General features: G+C 41.1%; 1 protein-coding gene across 2 annotated transcripts in view; it reads right to left on the bottom strand.

Annotated features, from left to right (window-relative positions):
* Nucleotides 1-24,271, bottom strand: part of LOC122868874 (speckle type BTB/POZ protein) — a 157,154-nt gene that overhangs the window by 29,130 nt on the left and 103,753 nt on the right. The window contains exon 12 of one of the 2 annotated variants that reach the window (XR_006376197.1): nt 24,024-24,271. This exon is cut by the window's right edge and continues 2,020 nt beyond it. The exons of the other annotated variant lie outside the window; for it this stretch is intronic. The gene's annotated coding sequence lies outside the window, so the exon portion shown is untranslated. Of the gene's footprint in view, nt 1-24,023 lie in introns of those variants that run through there. 2 annotated transcript variants of the gene reach the window in all.

The following is a 24,271-nucleotide window of genomic DNA, read 5'->3' as shown; positions in this document are numbered from 1 at the left end:
TTCACAAACCTTCACCAAGTGCTGTGATTGCCAAAACATAAAAAAAATTAATCATCCTTTAGTTTGTTTTGCAAGAGCAGATATTGTGGGAACACAAATTAAATATGTTGTCAATGAGCATTTTTGCCACATATGTTCATTAAAAACGTTATTGAACTGGTGATATGCTGCCCCAAATTTGATTGAAGTATGAATTCAACAGGTGGCCAGTTCTTGCATATAGCATTTAAATAAACCAAACAATTAATGGGTTTAAAAAACAAACAGTGTTCAGTCTGTGGAGAGTGGAAACTGAGAAACTGAGAAACTGATGTTTAGCTGTGGGCCTTCTTCTACACTCAAAAAGTCACACACTGATCAAAGTGAAGGCCAATGATGGGCTCGCCCCCCGGAGCAAACTAAATAATTAACAGGCCTTTAATTAAACCTATAAGCGGGCAAATGACCACAGGCCCCCGGAGAGCCACATGGGGTGGAGGGAGAGGGATTTGGAGGGGAGGGAGGTGTGTATGTGTGTGTGCGGGGAGTTGGAGATATGAAGTTATAGTAACAAACAAGGAGGAGAAAGTGGCCTGATGAGCACATACGGTAGCACAGCCTGGCCAGCTCATTTACTTTGACATTTGAGCGGAGCCATCGCTGCAGGAAGTGACTGTAAGGAGGCAGATATAGAGGCATCTGACTCACAGGACTGACTGGCACTCTGAGGTCCATCCATCTGAGCCCAGGTGAATGAGACGAGAGAGGCCGATCAATAAGGCAATGGTTTGATAGAGTGTTTGTGAGTGGCTGCATTTCCAGCTATTGAGCTTTCTGTGTTTCTAATAAGGGGGAAGATTTATAATGGCAGCTAACTAATGATTGAGCACTGACACTCCGACAACCGCAATGTGATAACCAGTGGAGCAAGCCTTGCATTGGAAAAATAAGGATTTTAAAGGCATTGTATATAACCCAAATGTAAACCAAAAATCCAAACACAAGATTGGAATCTGCCATTACTCTCACATTAATTGGCTGGTCTTTTAATACACTGATAAATACAAGAAAACACTAGTTATAAATGCTTTCTAAGACAAAGATTCAGTTATTTCTATGAATATATTTCACATGTATTTTTTTCCCACTGAAAAATACTGGATTGGGACTTTAATCATTATTTCACCATTAAGTCCCCCTATTTAGCATTTATAAGCAATATATAAACATTTAATAAATGGTTTATAACACACTATCATGTAGCTGTACGCAGCTATAAGGATTAAGTGTTTATTAATGTGCAGCATTTATCAACAATTATAATTTCTCCTATGAAGACATATTTTATATTATTACAGCTGTGTTTTACTAGATTGTCATTCATTATCTGTTTATACACACAAGTTAAAGTAAAGTGTTGCCCTTTATTTTAAAAATGTTATTATCTTAAATTTCACATATAGTGAAATCCAACATTCTTGTCTCTAATGACTAATGATTCTGATGGATTTGCAGATTTACTCATCATCTAAAATAAACTGCATGAAGAGACCCTCCTATATTGTCCAATTAGTTTTCTATTTCCTACATATCCAATTAGGTTCCCAGTAATGTCAGACTTCCCTGCTCTAATTCCATCAAATAGTACAAGACACGAAGCATAAGATCTAAAACTGCCATAATTTTCATCAGCCTAATATTGCAGAAATGGGAATAAGATCATCTTTCTTATTGGTTACAGTGACAGCACTCACATTTAATCAAATTAAATCTCAAGAAGCGTGTCACGCCACACACACACCTACGGTTTCACACACACACACACACATCTTCTCACATACCTGTACACTCTTAGGTTCTTTCTTTTGCTTCTCAGACACTCAGAGATCTAATCAATCACACCTTTGACACATGCACACACGCACAAACACACACACAGGGCAAAAGACGCTAAGGCGGACTTACTCTAAGTTTATACTAGACCAATGATATCTATTGTCGTACCCATCAACACCGTGGCATGCAGCAGAACAGATCGCTCTATTTCTCTCCATTAAAGCAACTGTGGACTCCGACGCATGCGCCTCTTTTTAAATGGTGGTAAAGAGGAAATTAATCTCTCCCTGGGCTGCCATGGCAGGATATTAATCTAGCTGCTTCACTCATCTCCTCATCTCTTCTCTCTTTGCCTGATAATCCTCTCCTCACCAACAGCATATGCAAACCACAGGTGAACGAACAGACTAATTGATTAGGATGTGCAACTCCCCTCACGCCTCTTCTCTTCTTTATTCCTTTAGTCAATCCCTCTGCCCATTGTTGCAGGTGTATAATATATCAATCCTTCATCAGTTATAACAAGTTATTGGTGTGACTTTTTATGTTGATGTCAAAGGGGTAATCAGTTTAGGATTGACTGCAGCTGAGTTTCAACCTTCAGTTTAGCATCAGTTGGTGTTTGTTTGTTCAAAAAGCTCTGTAATTATGGCTGTAATTAGACTAAATGACATTCATAATTAATTACTGTGTGCAAACCTCTTTCATTACCCCACTCTACTTGCTTAGTGATCACCACGGACATCTAAAACAACTAAAAGGCAAAACAAACATGTTCCCTAAGAATGGGGCCATCTCCCTGCGGGCCAGTCAGTAACAAATATGTCACCTTGTTTTGATCTGTAATTATAGCTCCCCTCCTGGGCCGATCAATATCATTTTGGAAATGCCAGTACACAGCAGTGGGAAAATATAGCAGTGAGTCAGATGTCACAAAACCTAAGAAATAATAATAAACAAGGAAATGCCGATTAAATTTGTAGTTTATGAAAATGCTGAGATGCAGTGGTGAAATACTTCATTTCCCTACAATTCAATGAAATCCACTCAGGGTGGTTTGACGTGTCACATGTTACAAATGAATGGGTGAAATTGAGACAAAATGATCACTTTATGAATAGTGTTCCTATCGTTCCTAACTGCATTTTCACACAGTATTTGCCCCCTGGGTATAGTAATAGCTGTTTTTTCCAGAGCAGCTCTCAGCTGAGGAGCCTCCAGTGAGAGCCGATAAAGCAACATGATTCTTATCTGAGCATTAACCCCTGTACTGCTCACAGAGTTTACACCCACCCGATGTAGCAGGGTGAGGCTGCTGTGTGGAGCCTCGGGGAGACAAATGGGGCTGATAAAGCTAAGCTCATTATCTGTTACTGACACATTGGTCAGGGGTCAGTCCTAATCTGAGCCCGGAGGAGCCCGGAGGAGCCCGGAGGAGCCCGGAGGAGCCCGGAGGAGCCCGGCCGCTTGGCCACTACGCGACCTGGCTCTGTTACAGCCCTTAATCGGATCTGAGGTTAATGTGCTACCTCTCTATGACAAAAGCAGAAGGGAGAAAGCATCTCCCTGCCTCGCTGGGAGAGAAATAAGCACCCTCTCACTCTCACCGGAGATCCAACACTTAGCCTGCATGACTGAGCCATGACGAAAAGAGAGATGAAAAGAGCACGATGCAAAATAAATATGATTAACCCACAATTAAAATCCTGTTCTCTGTCCTGACATCCTTAATTGTTCTCATATCTCTGTCCAATTACAACATGGTGGAGTAATTACGGCTGCATTAAAAAGTAATGAAGTTATATGAGCAGAGCCGTTTCCATGGGGCAATCTGACAGAAGGTAGAGAGAGGAAGGAAGCTGGTGGAGGACCCGCTCATCCCTGCCCATGAGGTGAAATGTCAACCAGATGACTCTGCAGCACCCAGGAACATCCACAATTTGGCTGATTCTCCGCTGTGGCAAACTGCAATCAATCACTCTGCCTCCAGGGTAGGCATTATTTTTTATCTTTTTAACTAGTCAACATGATCTCGTAGCCATGGAGACAGGTTCTTGCCCAGAGGGCACAGGATATAAATGGCTGCTTGGTCTTTGTAATGTCTGTTAACAGATTTGAGTCAGTAAAACACTCCTGCACTGGTCAAGGCTATGGCAGCGGAATTAGCAATACATTTATATCTGTTTTGTTAACTCTGTATGTGTGTGTGTGTGTGTTTGTGTGTGTGTACATGTTTACGCATTTTGCTGTGTAAACACACTTGTTTTTATATGTGAGAATGGGCGATGAATTGCCTGAGTGAGGCTGTTAAGCGAGGGTCAGAGATGAGAGCATGGCAATTTGAGGTTGGAAATGAGTGATGTCCTTTCTCATTTGAGCGCCACAGAGGCCTCAGCCTCTCAGATGACACTTCCTCTTAGATGTCAACATGCCCATTGTGTTTCAGCTTCCCTCTGTTGTATTTGTCTCTCAGTACATTGAAAAAAGAGAGAGCGAGAAAGAGAAGACTGAGTGAGTGAGAAACAACTGTGAGCCACAGTGATTTGGAAATGAAATATCAGCCCCAGCCTGTGAAGAGGAGGTAATCTCCCTTTAGAGGAAAAGACAGCAGATGAAAAAGACAACTAGGCGGGAGAAAGAGAGGGAGACAGAGGATGAGAGAAACCGAAAAAGAAACAGGGAAAGGGAGAGAATCGGGGTGCTGGGATAGATTTAGCTCATGTCTGAGCTGCTCCACACATGAGAGGAGATCTGACACTGACACAGCACTGGTCCTGCTGGCCTGAGAGCTGCACAGAGAGCTGTGGCTCTGAGGCAGACTCTCATATTCCCTTGATGAAAGAAGGATAGATGGATGGATAGAGGGAGGACACATTCATGGAAGAAGAAATCATAAAATGACAAGTGGAATGTAAAGGATAAATTGATGAGTGGCCAAACAGGACGATGGATAAAAGATGAGATGGGATGATTTTTGTGTGGGACAAAGGAACATTTGATCTGACAGCTCTATCAGCAGGACAACATCATTTGTCAGCAGCTTCCAAAACTGCTACAGAAAGATCTGACACCGCTATGGTTAAGGTTTGGTTAGGTTTACGCACTAAAACAACTTTGTTAGGGTTTGGGGTCAAAAGCAGTCTCTATAACAACATCATACTATTTCCTCCTTTGCTCCACAGACAAGAGTCATAATTCCAACGGCCGCTAGTCGGCTTTGTCACCTGAACATACACGTGTCGTTTTTGGGCAGTTGCTGGAAAGGCTGACACTGTCGTTTTCCTTGAGAGGACAGGCTTGATTTCCATACATTTATGTGTCCAAATTATTGATATCCAGGTCAAATACATTTTATACATTCTGTATATTTAAAACAGATTAGCAAGACGAAAGAAAGAAAGAAAGAAATAATAGAATAAAAAGGGCAAGCCATTAAACATAAAAATAAGTAAAATAAGTAAGAGTCTCTGCTCAAATTATACATACACAACACCTCACATCTACCCGAACAGGTGCAATTCTGACCGCCACTTTTTAGGAGGCTAAATGGATTTTTAACATGGGCACTGTTTCCACAGGTGTGTTGAATAAAGAGCTTAATTTCTCCTATTTCATTCAAATTAAACATGGACTACACGTAAATGTATATATTTATTTAAAGATCTGTGTACATTCCCTGAGTAGGTGTATTGTTGCATTATGCATATTCACCTGGCTGGCTTGGTAGCCTTTGTTTAATGGCTTGAATGTAAACATGTATGAAACTTGTGGATTAATCAGTAAGTCTAGAGGATTTTAGAAATATTGAGGGCATGCGTCCAAATTTCCCCAGTGCAACCCCACCCACCTGTCAAATTTGTTGACTGCCAATCAAACTCATTTATTATGTAACTGTTCAGGTATACTTCCTGTAAATCTTATGTTCCCACATTATGGTCTGTTGCCAGGTATGTAATTATGATGGAGAACAAATATCATAAAAAATATCAGATTCAGTCTTAAAAAACCCAACATGTGTAAAATGTATGTAATTGTAGAATGTAATTCTTTATGTCATGATAAATCCCCCACATTTCCAAAAGTATCATACAAAACATGACCTTGGAGTGCTCAAAAGTAGCTACCGAGCTGCTCTGGATGGATTTGTATATAATAGATTTATTTGTATCTCTATCGGCACCAAAAGTGTTAGCATTCCAGTATTGCCTTTAACATGCATGCCTTGTCATGACATAATGTGTCATTTAATTTCCTCCTTTATTTTATTTCTAGTGACACATCAGCATGAAAGTCCTGTTGCTGTCTGAGTAAGAGCATCAAGCTTGAAACGTGTTGAGTAGCTGCCACTCCAAGCCAACTCTCTGACTGTGTTGTGTGCTCTGATTAAGCCTATTACATTTCACATTTATCTGCATCGAACAGCTTCAAGTTATATGCAAAATTATTGACCTGAACATCTTATTTACAGGCTGCTCTGTGTAGAAGCTCAAAAAAACATTACACCGTTACATACGGTTTTCAATCTATTTTGATTGTGATGTTGTTTTTATGCCAGTGACCATTTTTGTTGCTTTTGTAGGTCTGCTGGCTCCAGGGTCCACCATGGAGGATTTGAAACATTACTGAGGTATAAATGAGGGAATGTCAGCTAGACCTGTCATGGTTGTCTGGCACACCTGGTACCATCTTTTACTATTGAAGATTGTTTGGGATGGAGCAAGAAAACAATACCTGGCCAACAACACACCGATACAATACAATGAGAGACTTGCAATAACAGCAGCACACATAATGACTGGGATTGGCAACACAGTTCAGCAACAATGGATTCTTTGATAAGTATCAATCAAGCTGCAGGCCCTCTTGGGGCTTTGATCGAGTGGATGTGTGTTGCTGTTGAGAGGTCGGCTGGGGATGGAGGATGATAATAGGCTTCAACGAATCACAAGAAATGAACCCCCGTTGAGAGATGGAAGAGAGGAAGGAGAAGAAGATGGAGGAGATAGCAACAGGGCAAATGAGGAGGAGAGAGGATGGAGCGGGCTGGATGAGGAGGGAGGCTCAACTGGGCCCTGCCCACCTCCTCCACAGCCCATATTCCCCCAGTCCCCCGCTGGATGACCAGCACACAGACAGCCAGGCACCATGACGGACACTCTCTTCCCCTAATGAGTCCCAGTCACAGCTGAACACACTGCTGTGCTTTACAGCACCAACAGAGAGGCCTGCCACCATGAAAAACGGACTGCCTGCTATAATCACAAACACGCCACAACAAATACACAGACTCAAATGGGGTTCTCCTGCAGTATATCTCCAATATAATTATGTTTGTTTGTGTCTTTGAAGGTGTGTAAGGACTGTTTTTTCAGCCTCTTGCCATTGCAGGCAAACAGGACACCTGCGGCATGTTCGCAGCACGTACTCACTCTGCCTTGCTTTCGCCCTCTTTGCCACCTGTTCTGTCTTCTTCCCGAGTGGAGCCAGCCAAGTGCCTATGCTAGATAGCAACATATCACATAAACAGGCTCCTTTAGCTCCGGGGAGGGAAAAAAAAAGCTTGTATCATGGAGCGTTCACTCACATTTCACATTCACTAAATCCATTCAGTAATCTCCTTATGCGTCTGACATGGCAGTATCAGAGAAGGTTGTTGAGGTAACTGTCAGGGAATTTGATGCGAGTTCCCTTGTCACAGTCGCTTTGGCTCGCTCCCGTCACTCAGCCCGTCATGCCCTGAGCGGCCACTGACAAGAGCAGTATCAGCAGGCAGAGGAACGAGGATGTCCTAGAGGGCGCTTAGTCAAAATACAGGAGTCTGGATGCAAACCTGCCAGCTCACATTGGAAAGGCATTCGTGCACATTCTGCTCTGGCTTGTGGAAAAAGTCTTTGATCAAATAAGTGGCATTGATTTTGTGGTGCCCGAGTCTTTGTTGCTGTATGTATATTGATTTTGTCCATCTTTGACATGCCAGGGAGGGGGTGAGCAGTAATGTGGAAAATGACTCCCCTCTCTGCCAGACAGCCAATGAGGCAACACCAAAACACAGCAGGGAACCCTGTCATTAAAGCACTGCCCTCTGCCCAGTCACATTACAGTCTATTATTACAGTCTATTATTTTTAAACTGGGGTCTCTTCATGCAATTGGCACTTATAAAAAAGGATGCAACGACTGCAACTACCATTTTTCTCAACACCCTTTATAGCTCAGGCCCAAAACACACAAACACACGCGCATGCGCACACACCACGAGCCATCTGAGTGGTATGAGTGTAATCTAGTCGTCACCCTGAGTCTCCTGTGGGTGTCTGTGGTTTGCTGTGCCAGTGAAATGAAAGCAGGCCTCTCTAATAACAGCAAATTTAATACCAGCACTAGTCCCTTAATGAGAGTGCCCTGTGTTTGCTCTAGGCTCATATCCGCAGCACCAGTGGGAGAGGAGGCGAGGAAGGAAGGAGGGAAATGTAGTTAAAATCTCCCATTAGCATCACCCCTAGGGCAAGTATGCACGCTCCCCAGGCGGTGGTGGGGGCGGCGCTCTGCGTGCCGAGCGTGGGGTGGCACGGGGGACCACAAGATGCCCTTCCTTGCCTCTGCACAGCTGAAGCTCCTCGGATGATGGTGTGCGCCACCATTAATAACACACAGAAATGACTATGGTGCTTATTAGAAAACAGCATGACACTGGAGATCAGATGAGAAACAATCTTCTACAACAGATAAGAGCAGCCCTCAGAATGGACGGGAATGATAAATGATGTAAAACAGGGAAATAGAAGATAAATTCAGTGTTCCTTATCATTTGATGGCGGGTGAGACCTAAGAATAAAAGATCAAAGAAGGAAGGGTGTGGGAGTGTGAAATAATTTTTGAGAGTGTGTATGAGCATATTTGGTGTGTGTGTGTGTGTGTGTGTGTGTGTGTGTGTGTGTGTAATATTACATTACATGCAAACATGAGAGAGAGAAAAAGCGAGAGAAAGAGAAGGAAAAACTTGCAGAATAAAGCGTTATATCCAGTCAGGTGATGGGAATATTTCCACAATGGTCAAACAATTAACAACCAATCCTTTAGCAATTAGCATGTCGGCCATATCAAGGAACAAAACTAAACAAAAACAAACCATTGCAATCATCTCTGCTTTAATAGTCTTAGTGAGGTCCCCTGAGTGTTTACTAAACAGAGTGATTGCGGTGGAGATTTGAATATTTAATAACAGGAAGAGATTGGAGAGTGGCAGCGTCTGGGGAGAACAACAATCCGTTTGGACTCGCTGGGCAAATGAGGGAAACTAGGCTGAGCTCATTGAATTTGTCCCCGTGGTATTAATGAATTTTAAATGAATTTTATGGAATAGCCATAAATACACTTCGAAAACAGTGAGCGGGGAGTGTTTCTCTGCATCATATGGAGACAGAAGATCTGTCTCTTTACAATGAAGGTGCCCTGAAACCACAGCGTCTGTGTATTAGAGAGCAGACAGACAGATGTAAGGCTTATCAGGATTGGAAAACTCTCCGAGGTAGATTTGATAGAGACATTTATTCTCCGCCAGCTACAGTAGAAAACACCTCTCCTCTGGGACACGTATTTTCAACTCAATATATTTCTCAATCCAACACATCCATCATATTGTGCACTTACAGGGATCAAACTCACCTACACATGTAGATTGGGTTTGTGTCTTACAAAACATCCAAAAACAAAATATGTACTTGCATGAGTTTTGAGTTCAAAGTTAGTCTCTGAACTCGACAGACTCACTACACCTATTAAACATCAAAACACCACCAGTCAGCAGTCAGCAATTGGAGCAGCACTGTGTATCTTCAACCTCAGTTCAGAGATGCGCATGTTACCATAGAAACAGTTTAGATATTTTCTAATTACGTGCAACTGCAATCCAATACACACACACACACACACACACACACACACACACACACACACAAAGAAAGGGCCTAACACCATAATTTTAAATTTTCAAATTAAAACCTCTCAGCTTTTAATAAGTCACTTTACAGTAAAAACACATGATGTTAGAAATATGTTCAGTTTAATTGATTTTAAAGTCGGGGGTTTTCATAAAGCTAGATATTGTTAGAATATTTGTTTATACGAGATAAAGTGATATATTTATCCAGCACCTTCAATTGGTCTTAAGGTGTTACAACTGATTTAAATTGGTGAGAGGTGTGTCCTCTGCCATTTGTGTATTTATTGTCATTCTATGTATAATTATGTGGACATTTGTGTGACTAAATCATGCTTCATATTTTTTTCAAATTAGTTAAACGACTAACAACTTTTCACAAACCTGCTGGGCAGTGGTGAAAGAAGTACTCAGATCCTTAAGTTAAGTAAAAGTAGCAATACCACAGTGTAGAAATACTGTTACAAGTAAAAGTCATGCATTCAAAATGTTGTAAAAGTACAAAAGTATGAGCATTAAAATATACTTAAATATAAGTACCAAAAGTAAAAGTACTCATTATGCAGAATGGCCCATTTCAGAATAATGTATATAATATTAGATGATAATTATTGATGCATTAACATGTACATGACAGTAATGTTGCAGCTGGTAAAGGTGGGGCTAATTTAATGGCCCTATATTCTGCTGGGTAGCTTGTGAATTTCCCCCCAGGGATCAATAAAGTCTTATCTTGACTGATAATAATACATCATCAATTTATTTGTTGATTATATTCTGTATTAATAATCTGAATCTGCAAATTGACCAGTAACTAAAGCTGTCAAATAACTGTGGTGGAGTAAAAACTACAATATTTTCCTCTGAAATGTAGTGGAGAAGAAGTAGAAAATGGAAATACTATAATTGTACTTAAGTACAGTACTTGTACTGTATTTACGGGGGGGTACGAGTACTGTACTGTACCCCCCCCGGGGTACAAGTATCCCTGGGTGGGAATCACTGTTTTGGACTCAAGACTCAAGTCTTTTGGACTATCTAGGGTTGATCAGTGATTCTTACAGCCAAATATGCAAACTCTGAGGTTTAAATAACACACATTCCAATAACACACAGTTAATTGCAACAGCAAAAACACACTAATGTTGGCTTCATGAAAAACACACATTGCCATATGCACACTCACGTACACACACACACACACACACACACGGAGTGAGATGATTTCTTGCAAGCCCAGTCCAGGTCTATTAGGCAGGCATCAGGCATTCCCTGTAGGTCAGGTCTGGCAGGGCTCCCAGGTTAGAGGACGTCTCCTCCTGGCCCTCTCTTACCATCTGCTCCGTCCAGAAGGCCTGCACCACTGGGGTGACGAGGGAGGGAGCTGGCCCACCAGATACAGCCCGGAGGAGAGAATAGGGAGGGGAGGAGGACACAGAAGAGCGGGGAAGGTTTGGAGGGTAGTGTACTGGGGCTGATGGAGGGGCAGAAAGGGCTGGAGGTGTTCAAAGGGCTAGGCGAGAGGTGTGGAGGAGATTGGTGGCGGGACAAGGGGGACGAAGGGGGACAGGCGAGGCAGGGCAGAGCTCAGGTGCCCTGGGGGGAGTTACAGGGTCGTCTGTTACCTGTCCACCTCTGACCAAAGCCATCTGCTGCAGGGAGACAGAGAGGAGGCAGGGGGCAAGTAGCAGACGCTTGGAAAAAAAACGGTGAAAAGAGGAAAAAAAAGTGCTGATGTGAGATCTAAATTTGTGTTCCGCATTTTGGTTTTAATTAGTATTTCATATTGTGCTCAGGCATGTCCGTTTTTCTAACAAGGCAGGGTAATTGAGAAAGAGAAAGGTAATTGAGAACGGGAGGAAATAATATTAATGATGGATTGAGTGGGTGAAGGAGTGAGGGAGAGAAAGAGAAAGAATGATTCTTTTCTGCATGCATATGAGAGTTTAATTGGACACTGTGCTTTCGACTGGGTGGATGCAGGGGCTGCTGCTGACGCAGGGAGTTTTGGAAAAATTGGGTTTGAAACAAGAGGGAAATTTCCTTGCCGAAATGAGAGATGGAGCGATATGGGGGAGCTAACACAGGACAAAGAAACAGGTCAGGCACTTCATCTGAACATTACTTTCTCCCCTCTGCCAAATCCCATTCCAAGTGAAATACGCCACAGAGCTGGCAAAAGAAATTTATCACGCCATTGCATACAGGCTTCTGATCGCTCATCCACTGGCATTATAATTGACACTTCAGGAAAATGCAGCGAAGATGCCCAAGGATATAGAAAATATATATCCCTGCTTGTCTGTCACAGCTATGTCCTCCTTTTGTCCTGCTCAGCTGTGGCTTCCTCCGAGCCAAACACAAGGAAACTAACTAAAAGGACTTGTGAAGGTGAGAGTAAGAGATTCTGCAGGCGAGGCGGTGCTGGGACTAAAGAACGGACAGAGCTCAACAGTGGATTTACACAGAGGGCAACTCGCCCATCAAACGCTGTTGAGTTGAAATTTAGAAACGCTTTATCTGCTGTCCCTGGACACTGAGATCACTATTTCTTCACAAAAAAGAGCCCAGATTGTTTGTTTGTTGCAGGCGGCTTAACACTTTTCTTTAAGTACTTTCATTTTACAAAGGGTTCAACACTGACTGTAAGACATTTTAAAGAACATGATGTTGCACATAAACAATTGATTGTCAAAGGTTAAAAAATAAAGTAATATCAACCAGTGAAACAAAAATATCACCCGAGTGACCTCAGAAATCTTAAAAACAAACACAGCATGACCATGTGGTGCTTAGCAAATTAAATTACTTTTCATCTCATCGTGTCACATATCACATCATGGCTGCAGACATCATCAAAATATGTCAGGGAGCTAGAAGTTGTCGGGGCTGTGCGCTACACCTCCAGCCCTGACAGAGTGGAGAAAGACAGGACTTTCACTCACTAATCATATCACCACAAATGAACGGGTATTGATGATGCTCTTTGAAAGAAACCCAGAGAGTTGCCCATCATATCATTCATCACATTAGGACAAAAACTATTGTGGACAAAAATCTCAAAATACGTGAATCTACATATTTCTTGACAGTAATGATAATTTAAATGGTGTTTTACCCCTGTTTAGTGATGATTAAAGCACACATCCAATATACAGTAGATTCAAACTGTAGCCAGCTCTTGAAAGTTTCCATATTTGCTGTTCTAAATACTCAGTGCCTGGTGGTGGTTTCCTGGAAATATTGATGCATTTTTACTTTCTGGCAGCAGCATCAGTGGTTTGTTTGAAATACACAAGAAACTCTTGAATTACTGCTTTAAGTGGCTCTAAACTAAGTTTACTGTGACTTGTTTGTCATAGAAAATTGATTCAAAAGTTGCTCTTCAAATATCCATAGAGGCTTATGGATAGGCTCAAACTACTTGGTATTTTAAGTTTCTCAGTGTTAGCAAAGGAGTCCCAACACTTTTGAGCTACAATATGTTTTTCTTCTGAAAGAAAAAAGCAATAATGATTAGATTTTGCATCATGGCATTTATTATTTCTTCATTAGACATGTCCCTGCTTTAATCTCTAATATGAAAATTACATTTAGTTGTTTGTATCAATAACAGGTGACCAAAATTTAGAGGGAATGAGGGTGGGGGCCGTAAACCATGATAGGAGATCTATCCATGTTCCAATTCCTGCTGGTCACCAATAGAGGTCAATAAAGGTCATAAATCACTTGATGTCACATTGAGAATAAAGTCCACAGAATAAAATTATTTTATAATTCATTTATAATACTGTACAGATCAGTTTTAGTAATCAGTCCTTACAGTGTTATGTCAGTGATGTATTGTTGTACTTTCGTAAGGTTGAGGGACTCACAAGAGACAGATTAAAAAAAGAACGGTCAAAATCAAAGCAAGAGAGGCCGAGATATCCTGAGCTTTTAGTGCCTAGTGTGGGTCAAGCTCCAGAAAACCTGGATCCTACAGTTCCCATAATTCAATAGTGTCTTTTCATTAGACCCCTTGTCAAGTAGTACTTCTTGTGATGGATAAACTGAACTCCATGTGTAAAATTGGTGCAGTGCCCCTTTCATTTTAGGAGCAGCTAGACAGATAGTATGATGTCATCACGTGACAAATCCTGCATCATAGATGGTAAATGATGAAACAACTACTTGCAGCCATGGAAATTTGACTGCAATATAGGAACGTATTGTAGATGGTTAATATTAGCTGGAAATCCTACAGTCGAATGAAACAAATTTTGATTGTTAAAAATTTTTCAAACAATAATTCTGTGAGTCCACAACTTTCAGGGTCAATGCAAGCTTGATGCTTTGATTTCTGGTTTAGTGAGAACGATTTCTCCCAGCCAAAACCATTGTGAAAGCGCAATGTAAACTGTTTTATTGTGAACTGCCCCTTTAACCATGGTACTGATGTAAATATTATTTTTTTCAGGCTACTTTTCCAAAGCACAGAAGTTGAGTCAACTTCCTGATAGATGGAGCTGACAGATGAGGGGCCACCAGCATCCCAGCCGGCAGGCAGTGGGGTTGCCAGGCATGGCTGGTGATATCCAGTTTTTAGCATCTCTCCCTTGCTGTGCCACAATTAGCAGTCATTACCAGTCCTGGGGGGGGGCATTGCAGTAGGGGACAGACTTCAACAGCAAGGCGAGAGCTTACAGTGCTAATCAGGTCTGCTTCTATATCCCTTGACTCTACTCATCCACGCCTCCACAGTCCTTTTGATGTGTGTGTGTGTGGTCATGATCGTGCACAGAGCAGCGTGCAGTAAGCAGCAGCACTACAAAATAACCAGAGACATACACACACGGTCTGTCATGTAAAGATTGAAGCCGATGAGATGGAGTACTTAACACAGTCTAGCAATCCCAGAGGATCAATACTTAAACCAGAGTTATTACTCAGTGTATTACATTTATATTGGCACCACAGCTCTGAAAAGCCACCCACAATGAACCACGTGAAATTGATGTCAAAGGTGACTCCGCACGAAAGGAGCGTAAAAGATAATGCGGAAACAAAACCAAATAAGAGCGGATTCCAAACGGCAGGTTAGCATCATAAGTACGCTGGAGCAAACCTAGATGGCCGTTTTTACAGATAAAGACTAGCTGAATGGCCATATACAGCAAAGTGGGCCTCTGAAAAATGACATTGATGCATAGAGGGAAGCTACAGAGGAGGAGTGACTTCTCTTTTTTTCCGTGGCAGAAGAATGACAGCTTGTCCTCTGCCGTGGCCCTCCCCGGCTCTCTGAGCGGCGGGATGGCACCATCTCATCTCTCCCACTGTGATTTGTGCGTCCGATCACAGAGGCGACCACTTTTACAGCTGCTATATTGTCAGGGCTAAGCGGGATGTGGCATGTGGAACCACTGTTGTGTGTATTTCCGTGTGTGTGTGTGGTTGTGTAGCTATCTATGAAAGGAAGACATTAATTTGCTGTATCATTTCATGCTGGTACAGTCACCACTCCTCCACACACACACACACACACACACACACACTTTTTCTGCTCTAAAACTATAGCTGTATAGCTGGCCTGTCTGCCATAATAAACAGCTCGTGTTGGAGAACTGAATTTAAACCAGGACCATATCGCATATTTCTGTACATGAGAGGAGGGAGCTGAGAGAGAAACACATCAATAAAGATGACACCGTTTAAGATGCAGACAACCTTTACAAAAGAGCGCCGGGTTTAATGGGCTGGCCGCGTGGCTCATAAACCACAACCGCATATGACTACAACGGAGACCGAGAGCCAGCTTTACTCAAGGCTGCTGCAGAGAAATGTAACCACTCTGGATGCAACGACGGGTCTTTTTGCATCAGTCAGCCAGTTAGTCACAACTGCAAGAAATCACGCAATCTAGACCTAAGGAATGTAGAGCAATCAGCCAGGTTGAGGAAGCGATGTAGGAGGTGTGTACTGTGCTGTGGAGCTAACAACCACAGCTGATAACCACAATACCACAGTATTGCACACATTTCCCAGGGCCAAAGTGTTAGCACCATGACAGCCATTTTTAGAGTTTCATTAGTTGTTGTCTGCTTTTGTGTTAATTAAAAAAAAAAAGTGTACTCTTTAATGTTTTTAATGTCTTCTGTCTGCTGGTGTTGTGTGTCCGTACATGCTGACGGGTCTATGTAGAGTCAAATTTCCCCATGGGGGACAATAAAGTATATCTGTCTGTATGTCTGTCTGTCTGTCTATCTATAGTACAACTTTGTAGTACTTGTTTCTTATGTGAGATTTTGTATGTAACTTTGTGCTTTAAATCACTACATTTCAACAGGAAATATTGTACTTTATACTCCACATTTATCTGACAGCTGTACTTGCAGTTTTAAATACAAAACATTCAGTATAAACTCATAAAATAGGATACATTTCAATAAATTAAACTACCTAACATTACATTGAGTTTTAAAATTAGCACCACCTGGACCGCGTACAACATTAAGAAGTTATGCTTCTTTGCACGGCATGCTAAAAGCTGAGCTAAATGTTTTAATGCAAAAATTTCCAAAATTCAGCCTGACATATTTGGTGTCTTTGGAAACATTGTTATCTCCACTAGAATTTAAAATAACTTTTGTGAGTTTGAACAATGTTTGGCTGCACAGCATGAGTCTGTAATGACTGGACCACTGGGAGGTCAGTGCGGTTTAATAGGTTAAAACATTTTACTATGGCCAAGTAAAATGGCATATTTTTATTAAAACTAGGGATGCACCGATTTATCAGCCAAACATCGGTATCAGCCGACATTCCCTTTGTTGACTATCGGCAAACAAGATGACATTCACTGATGGCAGTGGCCAATGTTTATCTGTTGTGTCGCATTCATTTTGAGCTGGCTAAATGTTATGTTGGTTATTTGCGGTCAGACTCAGACAACAGTAGCTAGCCCAGCTGATGATTCGGAGAAGAAGCCACTGGTTAGACACGACTCTGGCATGACGTAAGAGGGCAACGGGTGCCGTGCGCACGTGTGGTTTGTTTTCAACTAAAAGTGAAAGAAAAATGTTGGCCGTGTGGGAGTAAGATCGGAGAAAGATCAGCGGCATGCAGTTTGTAAGACATGTTCCAGTGACATTTCAAGAGGAGGTACTACAACACATTTAACACATCAAATCTCATCACCTATTTGAAAAACAGACATGAAGAAGTGTACAATGATTACCTGAAAGCCAATAAAAAACAGAGAGATGCCCTGGACACCAAGAAAGCACAAACCACCACCGTCAAGACTCGGTCTTGAAAACCAAAGCATTTCAGAAAGGGAAAAATTCCCCACGTACAGCGCCAAAGCTAAAGGGCTCACTAACAAGGTGATGGAGTTCATCGCATTAGATGACCAGCCTTTCTCCGTTGTGGAGGATGTGGGGTTTTGAAGCCTGATGGAGTATATGGAGCCCTGCTACACATTTACATTTAATTATATATATTTTATGTTTCACAAAAAGAATGTTTTTGTTGGGCTGTGTAAGTACTAAAACATTCTTCTCATCGAGTAGGTAGTTGTATATTAGGTTAAAAGGCTGTTTTTGAAAAAAGAATCTTTTTCATGTGAAAGAAGGTTATATTAAAGGTTGTTTCATACATTTATATGATGGAATTTGTGCTTATTCAAAGATAGTGTAATGAAGTGATGAATGACTTGAAAACACGATTTATTTCTTTCCCTGGCACAAATGGGGGAATAAATAACAACAAAAACTAAATAAACAACAACAAAAAAACATCTGCATCAGCATTTGCTATCAGCCAAATTGTTATTTTAAACATTGGTATCGGCCCAGAATTTCATAATCCCTACAGTAATTAAAAACATATAACAGGAAACCTCAAAAATATACAAAAGTTTTGTATATCAGAGCACTTATTGTGTAATCATCACTTAACTTAATGTATCAACATTGTAACACTTTGATCATATGAATACATCTTCCACCACTGCTCAGTAGTCATGTTTTCTGTTGGGCCCTTTTTACAGTTAAAGTGACAAAACTACAGATAAAGGAGGCCATTAGTCATATGGATTTTAGGAAGATGAGTCTGCTTGAGGGATGAACAATCTGTCTTATTATGTTTTCATATCATCCTACATGCAACCCACACTCAAGAAGGTGCAGACTTTGCTGCAAATGTAATCTTTAGTTAGATACCAATTTTACTAAGATGACCACCAATTAATCCAGCATCTAAGAAGACGATACTATTCTAAACTACCAGCTTTATTAATCATTTAGTCATTAGTCAGTCATTAATTTGAGGTTAATTGCTGTAATCAAATGAGTGGAGAAATTGTTGACTTCCTCAGTTTCCCTCGCCAGAGTCAGTTGAAACAGCTTTTATGAAACATACACTCGGCTTCTATAGCTGTTGAAAACAAACTCTGCTCAGGAATCTTACAAATGAGTGATCAGTGTATAAACTGTAATAAGTGAACAGGAGACAGTGGCAGGGAAAAAGACACAAAGCCACTGGAATATCTACAAGTATATCACATCATTTCGATGTAAATATATGCAAATGCATGCAAAACCAGACACTGACCTCAACTTGCCAGACACAAGAGCAGTAAATATCCAAATTTCGAAGTTTTAACAATCTTCTGTTTTGCCACCTGCCAAAAACACTCAACATTTTTTCTCATTAATATGCAAATGTGGGGAATCAGATTTGTGTGTTGGATTGAATTAATCCCTGCCACCCCTTCTGCTTGTGCTGTAATCACAAATTACAGACAGGCGTCTGATGGTAGGCTAAAGCCTTGAATCCTGTCAGAGGGTCTTTTACCTCAGGGGAGAAATCCCAATCAACACAACTGGTCAGACACAAAGATACGGCAGCAGCATAGTAATGTGGCACATCCGCTGTCAGTTTCAAAGGGATATTAATTCTCCCTTTTCTCTTTTCCTTATCTCTCTTTTCTTGTAGCGTCATGTCATTGTGGAGGAGCTACTGAAGGCCCATGCTGTGGCCAGTTTCCTGACATGTTAATCAGCGGGCAATATGTTCACATTTAACAAGTGGGATGTTTGAGGAGATAAAATGCCTCCATCCTCTCAGCGCAATTCCTTAAGATTTAGAGTTAGCGAGGAGGGTGCATGTGAAAAAATGTAGATCATAGGGCTGCCACGGCTATTCATCCTCCTTTGAATTGATCCTATATCATGATGATGTGACTGCATGTGAATAACAGAACAAAAGTTAATATTTACTTGCAGCAGGTAGTTTCATCCAACCAATATGAATGGTCAAAAAAAGCGGAGGAGTGGAGATAGTTTTGATAAAACACAACGGGCTGTGGTTTATTAGATGATATGGCCACATACAAAAAAGGAGATAGTTAGCTATCTTTGTTTTTTTCCCCTGTTTTTATCACCATGTATGTGTACTGCTTTGGAGAGAGTATTTCAGAAAGCACTCTTAGTTTGCACTGAGCATCCTGTAAAACCCTCCCTCTTGGTTTTCATAGCTGTAAGATTATACTGTAAGTGTTTGTCTCTGTATGTACTCTGTGTGTGTGCATTTCCAGTCGCAAATCTGTTAAAGTGTGCAATATTGAATCTTGTGTACATCTTAATTTAATTGAACATGTGTATTGTGTCTCCTCAGCAGCCTCTCCCAGACGCAGATGGTTGCATGATGAAATAATAAAATGACATGAGCATCCACCTGTAAGATGAGTGTCAGGTAAGCTGGGAGGACTGCTGAGACATTCATAAGCAGAGTCACACTGAGGAGTGAAAGTGTGACGTCCCCCGTGAACAGGATCAGTAGTTACATCTGTGAGAGAGGAGAGGCAACATGAGGGAAAATATAACGGGCCTCATTCAGATGACAAAGAGGGACAGACAATGGGCGTAGCGGCATTATTTCAACTCCCCTCTGACAGTACTCTAATTTAATGAGGCACACTGAGCGCTCGGGTGAATCACTCTGTCTCACTTTGTCTGGAGCAAGGTCAATCTGCAAACACAAGGGCACGCAGAGGAAACAACAGCAAAACAAAGCCAGGCCTTGTAAAGAAAAAATGAAAAAGTCAGATTACAAACCACCAACAGTGCAAACAAGAAAGGCCACGCTGGCAGCCCAGAATATCCCAATAATTAAACTGTAATAGTAGACATGTTGTAAACAATATTTGCTGTGCAGAGAGTGGTAACAGCATTTTACTGAGGAGAGGACCCAGCCAGATTATTAAATGGTGTTGCTCACCTCCCCTGATGTGCTAAAGTGCAACACTGCAAACACTGCCATAGTCGCAGTGACGACAGCCAAGCAACAACAACAACGATCTCTTCCAAACAAACAAACACACACACACAGACTTACAGAGACTGCAATTCCAGCCTCTTGGCTTCACCACATCCTTCCTCCCTCCATCTGTCTGTCACCACAGACACACACGCCATTCCAGGCAGCAGTCGCCTGGCAACATGGCTCAGCCTCTGAACATATTTCCCAGTTCGGGTAAGATATACACTTTCAGCTGCAGTGTTATTTCATTAGAACAGAGCATGTGGGTTTGTGTTTCTGCATCTCTGTCTCCAGCCACCTGCTTTTATTGGTGCCTGCCCCCAGAGTGTTTGCTGGGGGAATATTAAAAAGATGACTGCCGTTGAACGGGATATTATAACATAATTAGCAGGGGTTCCGGGCTGGCACACTGCACGAAAACAGATGGTCTGCTAATTCTATTAGCAGGGCAGAAATGGCCGCATAGCTTTTAACACTGGAAGAGTGCTGTGACCTTCAAGCCCCTGGAAGTGGCCTGGTGCACAGCCCCCCAAACTATTACAAGACACTTTCACTGACCCTGGACACTTCCTATTAGACTTTTTATGAATTGGCAGGACTTGTAAGGGAAAACCTTCAAAACAGTGGTCCCATATTATTCAGTTTTCATGTTTTGTTCTCAAATACATGAAGGTTCAGATAAGACTAACACCGTCGATAAGTGTAGTTAAGGTATATATTGAATACATTTGAGTACTTTAAAGTACTTGTGGTAGAAGTACAGTCACAATAATGGACCCTGATTGGCTGATAGGCCCTTTTCACGGCAGACATTTTGACATGTCATAGTAGCAAAAGCACAGGTGCTATAAATGATGGCTCTGTTCTATTCAAGTGTCCCAGTAAGCCGTGACGATGTGACAGTGGGCCAGCATGCACAATACCAGGACCCTGAAACTGAATCATCTAAATGGAATCCAGCCATCATTTACACCTGTGCTTCTACTGTGACATGTCAAAATGTCTTCTGTGTAAACAGCCTATATCATCTGCTGTAACTCAAATTAGTTGCTAAATGGAGGCTTTCCAAATGACTTTTTTCTAAGTAGACATTTTGACTTGTCATAGCAGGAAAAACACAGGTGTAACGGATAATGTTAATCATGGCTCTGCTCCACTAGCCTACTAAATGTAATGCAGCCTAAAATGATGTTTCTAGTTTACACCTGCATTTGAGAAGTCATTCGCACCAGAAAATGACTAAATGAAATGTAATTCACACGGCCTTAAGAAGTAGGTGGTGCTATTAGTTTGGTGATGTAGTAACTACTCGCAGGTCGTGCAGTGGTTACTGTTGGTTGTGGCTTTGTTAATGCCAAAATGAATACGAAGAGGAAAGCTTTATTGCAGTTGCTTTTTATTCAGCAGAGCACGGTTACATAAAATTAGATCATGCGACACAGCTCATTTGATAGCTTCTTCCATTTTGGACTCTCCATTTCTCTCCTTTTCCTAAAAGGTCAGCACTGTCAAGACAGTCAACAGCGCAGCGTGTCTAATTTACTTCACTCTACGAGCGAATCCACTGATCGTGCTGATTCCATTGAAATTAATTGATTTTGGTTACATATTTCAGTAATATTAATGCTGGTGTGACCAAGCCCTTTGGAAGCAAACCACAACAAAAGCTGGATTTATGAGAGATGCAAAGGATTAACAGGAGTAGGTTTTGATTTGTAGTTCAGTGTTGGATTTCTCCTGTTGATAGCACCACCACAACACTACACGGATGTATTGTATGAGCTCAGACTGTATCGTGCTTTAATTATATCCATCATCGTAACTGTGTTTACATTCTTTCATTTACTTTGGGATATGAGCAACAATGAAGATCTGCCTTGTTTCATTACTGAATATAGGACTATCTATGCAGTGTGTGATAGAGAGTGGTGATTATGGTGAGCAAAAGTCTTACAGTGGAAATTACTTTGCTAGATGTGTGTTACTGAAAAGGAGTAGATAACTGAGGCTTTTTTCAACATGCTTCACTTTGTCTCCAACAATCTACACCAGACTGACCAATCACGGCTCTTGAGTTCCCCGCAGTATCTTTGTAGCCGCTGTAACCCTGACGTGTGGTTATATTTTAGGAGGTGCGCGTTAAAAGTTAAATTGAAAATAATTTCATATATTACATGTGTATAAATGACAGAAAATGTGAATTATTAATTTGTATAAAAGGTAAGACAAGCTGTAACCACATGGGTTAATCTATTTAGCAGCAAAATGGGCAGTGGAATTAAACATAATGCCACTGTCATTCCTGGTTCTTAATATATTTCATCATCTCTCTATTCAGTTTAACATGCCTAGTATGGCCACAGAAGCACTAAAATCACTGCAGCTCTGAAAAGTTATCAGAACATAAACCGTTTTATATTGCGTTTTGAAATATTAAAAATATTATATTTTATGTTTTTATTACAAAACCACATTCAAGATTGCATTCATGTTTATGAATTTTTATTAGAACTGTCTGTAATTTTGATCAGACTGCACTTGGTCGAAGCAGTTTGGTTGGTACTGAAAGTATAGAATCAGTGCAGTTTTATAGGAGCTGCGGATCTAAAGCAGCTGAATGCCGTTTGACTGGCCACATCCAAACTCAAACACTGAGCGGAGCCTCAGCCTCTGACTGTCATTCTCACACCCACTCACTTTTCATCCTTACCTCAGCCCTGACGTTCTCCCTCCCAGGTTTCAATATGCTGTCCTTCATCCTTCATTTCTCAGAAGATTCCATTTACCTTCTCTATATATTTCCTTGACACATTTTCTAGCCCTTTTCGCGCCTTCTTTTAGCCCACCCCCCCACCTCCCCATCCCTTTGCTGTCCATCTCTCTCTAAAGCAATCATCCTTCTTCCTTTCTCTCTTTATTTACATGACACCAAGGTTCTCTCACAGGCAGGTGCGGATGGCAAAAGGCAGGCTTTTACAAAACGGTTCAGGTTTAATATCATCCCCTTGCTTTTCATCACAACCCATGAGCTTCATAGCAGAGCTAACAGTCTTCTCGTAATCGCATTGTCCTTCTGTAAATATCATGGGCCCAGTCTCATCTTTATTTTATTACCACCTCTATCACTAAAGACCTCCAGTGTGGACCAATATCGTTTAGGCTAGAGGGCCAGTCGACGCCAGTCTCATATCATCCACCCCTGCCCTGCACAAAATACTGCATGTGAAACACAAAGGACTTAAAATCCAAAGCAATATTAGGTTTACATTAAATCTAATATTACATGCCTAATCAGAACAATACTCTCACTCAGAATAAAGATAGCTCACATAATAATCACAGAAAAAACAATTAAGATTGAAGGATTTGGTACAAACTTTTGATAAAACCTTGACTATTGGCATTAACAAGTTGATAGGAAAGTTGGTCCAGTGTGCAAATATACAACTTTTTGTTTTGAAGTTTTCAGTCATTTGAGAATTGGTTTGTGCCTCAATAGTTGAATGGTTAAAAAAATCCATTCACTCCTTTGTCTATGCATAGTACAATAAGAAAGGGTAAATTCTGCTCAGACTTCTGCTCAATTTACAAAGAACTGCAGAAACACAAACACATGACAGGGATTTTTATCTTTCTTTGGTACAACACAATTTCCTCCCAAACTCAGTCAGGCTATACTTGCAATAACTACTCCAGTGCATATAAATGCACTCATTATCCAAATATTTTAGTGATTATAATAGTGTACTTCAGTGGCAGTTTTAAAGAATGGAAACATTATAAACTATTATAACATTATAAAAAAAAAAACATTATAAAATGAGAATTTTACTTCTGCATTTAAGGAGAGGTATGCGATTCTGGAGAAATCCATTGCCACATACATTTCTTCTCATTAGTAGGTCTAAATATTCAGACCTGTATTCATAAGCAATTATGTGCATAAAAAGCAGTACATACAACAGACATGGACACACAAGTTTTACTTCACACTCCGCCTAAATTTCCTCAGAGGCTGAACAGATGTTTTGTCCAACAGAGATCTGAGCTGCATCTTTTCCTCGGCACAGAGGACAAAAAAAGGAGGAGAGAATAGTTGGAACAAACAAGAGAATCCCCATCAGACTCCATGTCAGCTGTTCCAAATAGTCCATCAACAGTAGCCTCTCACATACAACTGGCTAAAACACAGTGTGAACAAAATCTTTCCTCTTGA

The sequence above is a fragment of the Siniperca chuatsi genome, linkage group LG21, assembly GCF_020085105.1.
Source record: "Siniperca chuatsi isolate FFG_IHB_CAS linkage group LG21, ASM2008510v1, whole genome shotgun sequence".
Lineage (NCBI taxonomy): Eukaryota > Metazoa > Chordata > Actinopteri > Centrarchiformes > Sinipercidae > Siniperca > Siniperca chuatsi.
The sequence above is the reverse complement of the archived record's forward strand: the minus strand, read 5'-3'. Positions and strand labels throughout refer to the sequence as shown.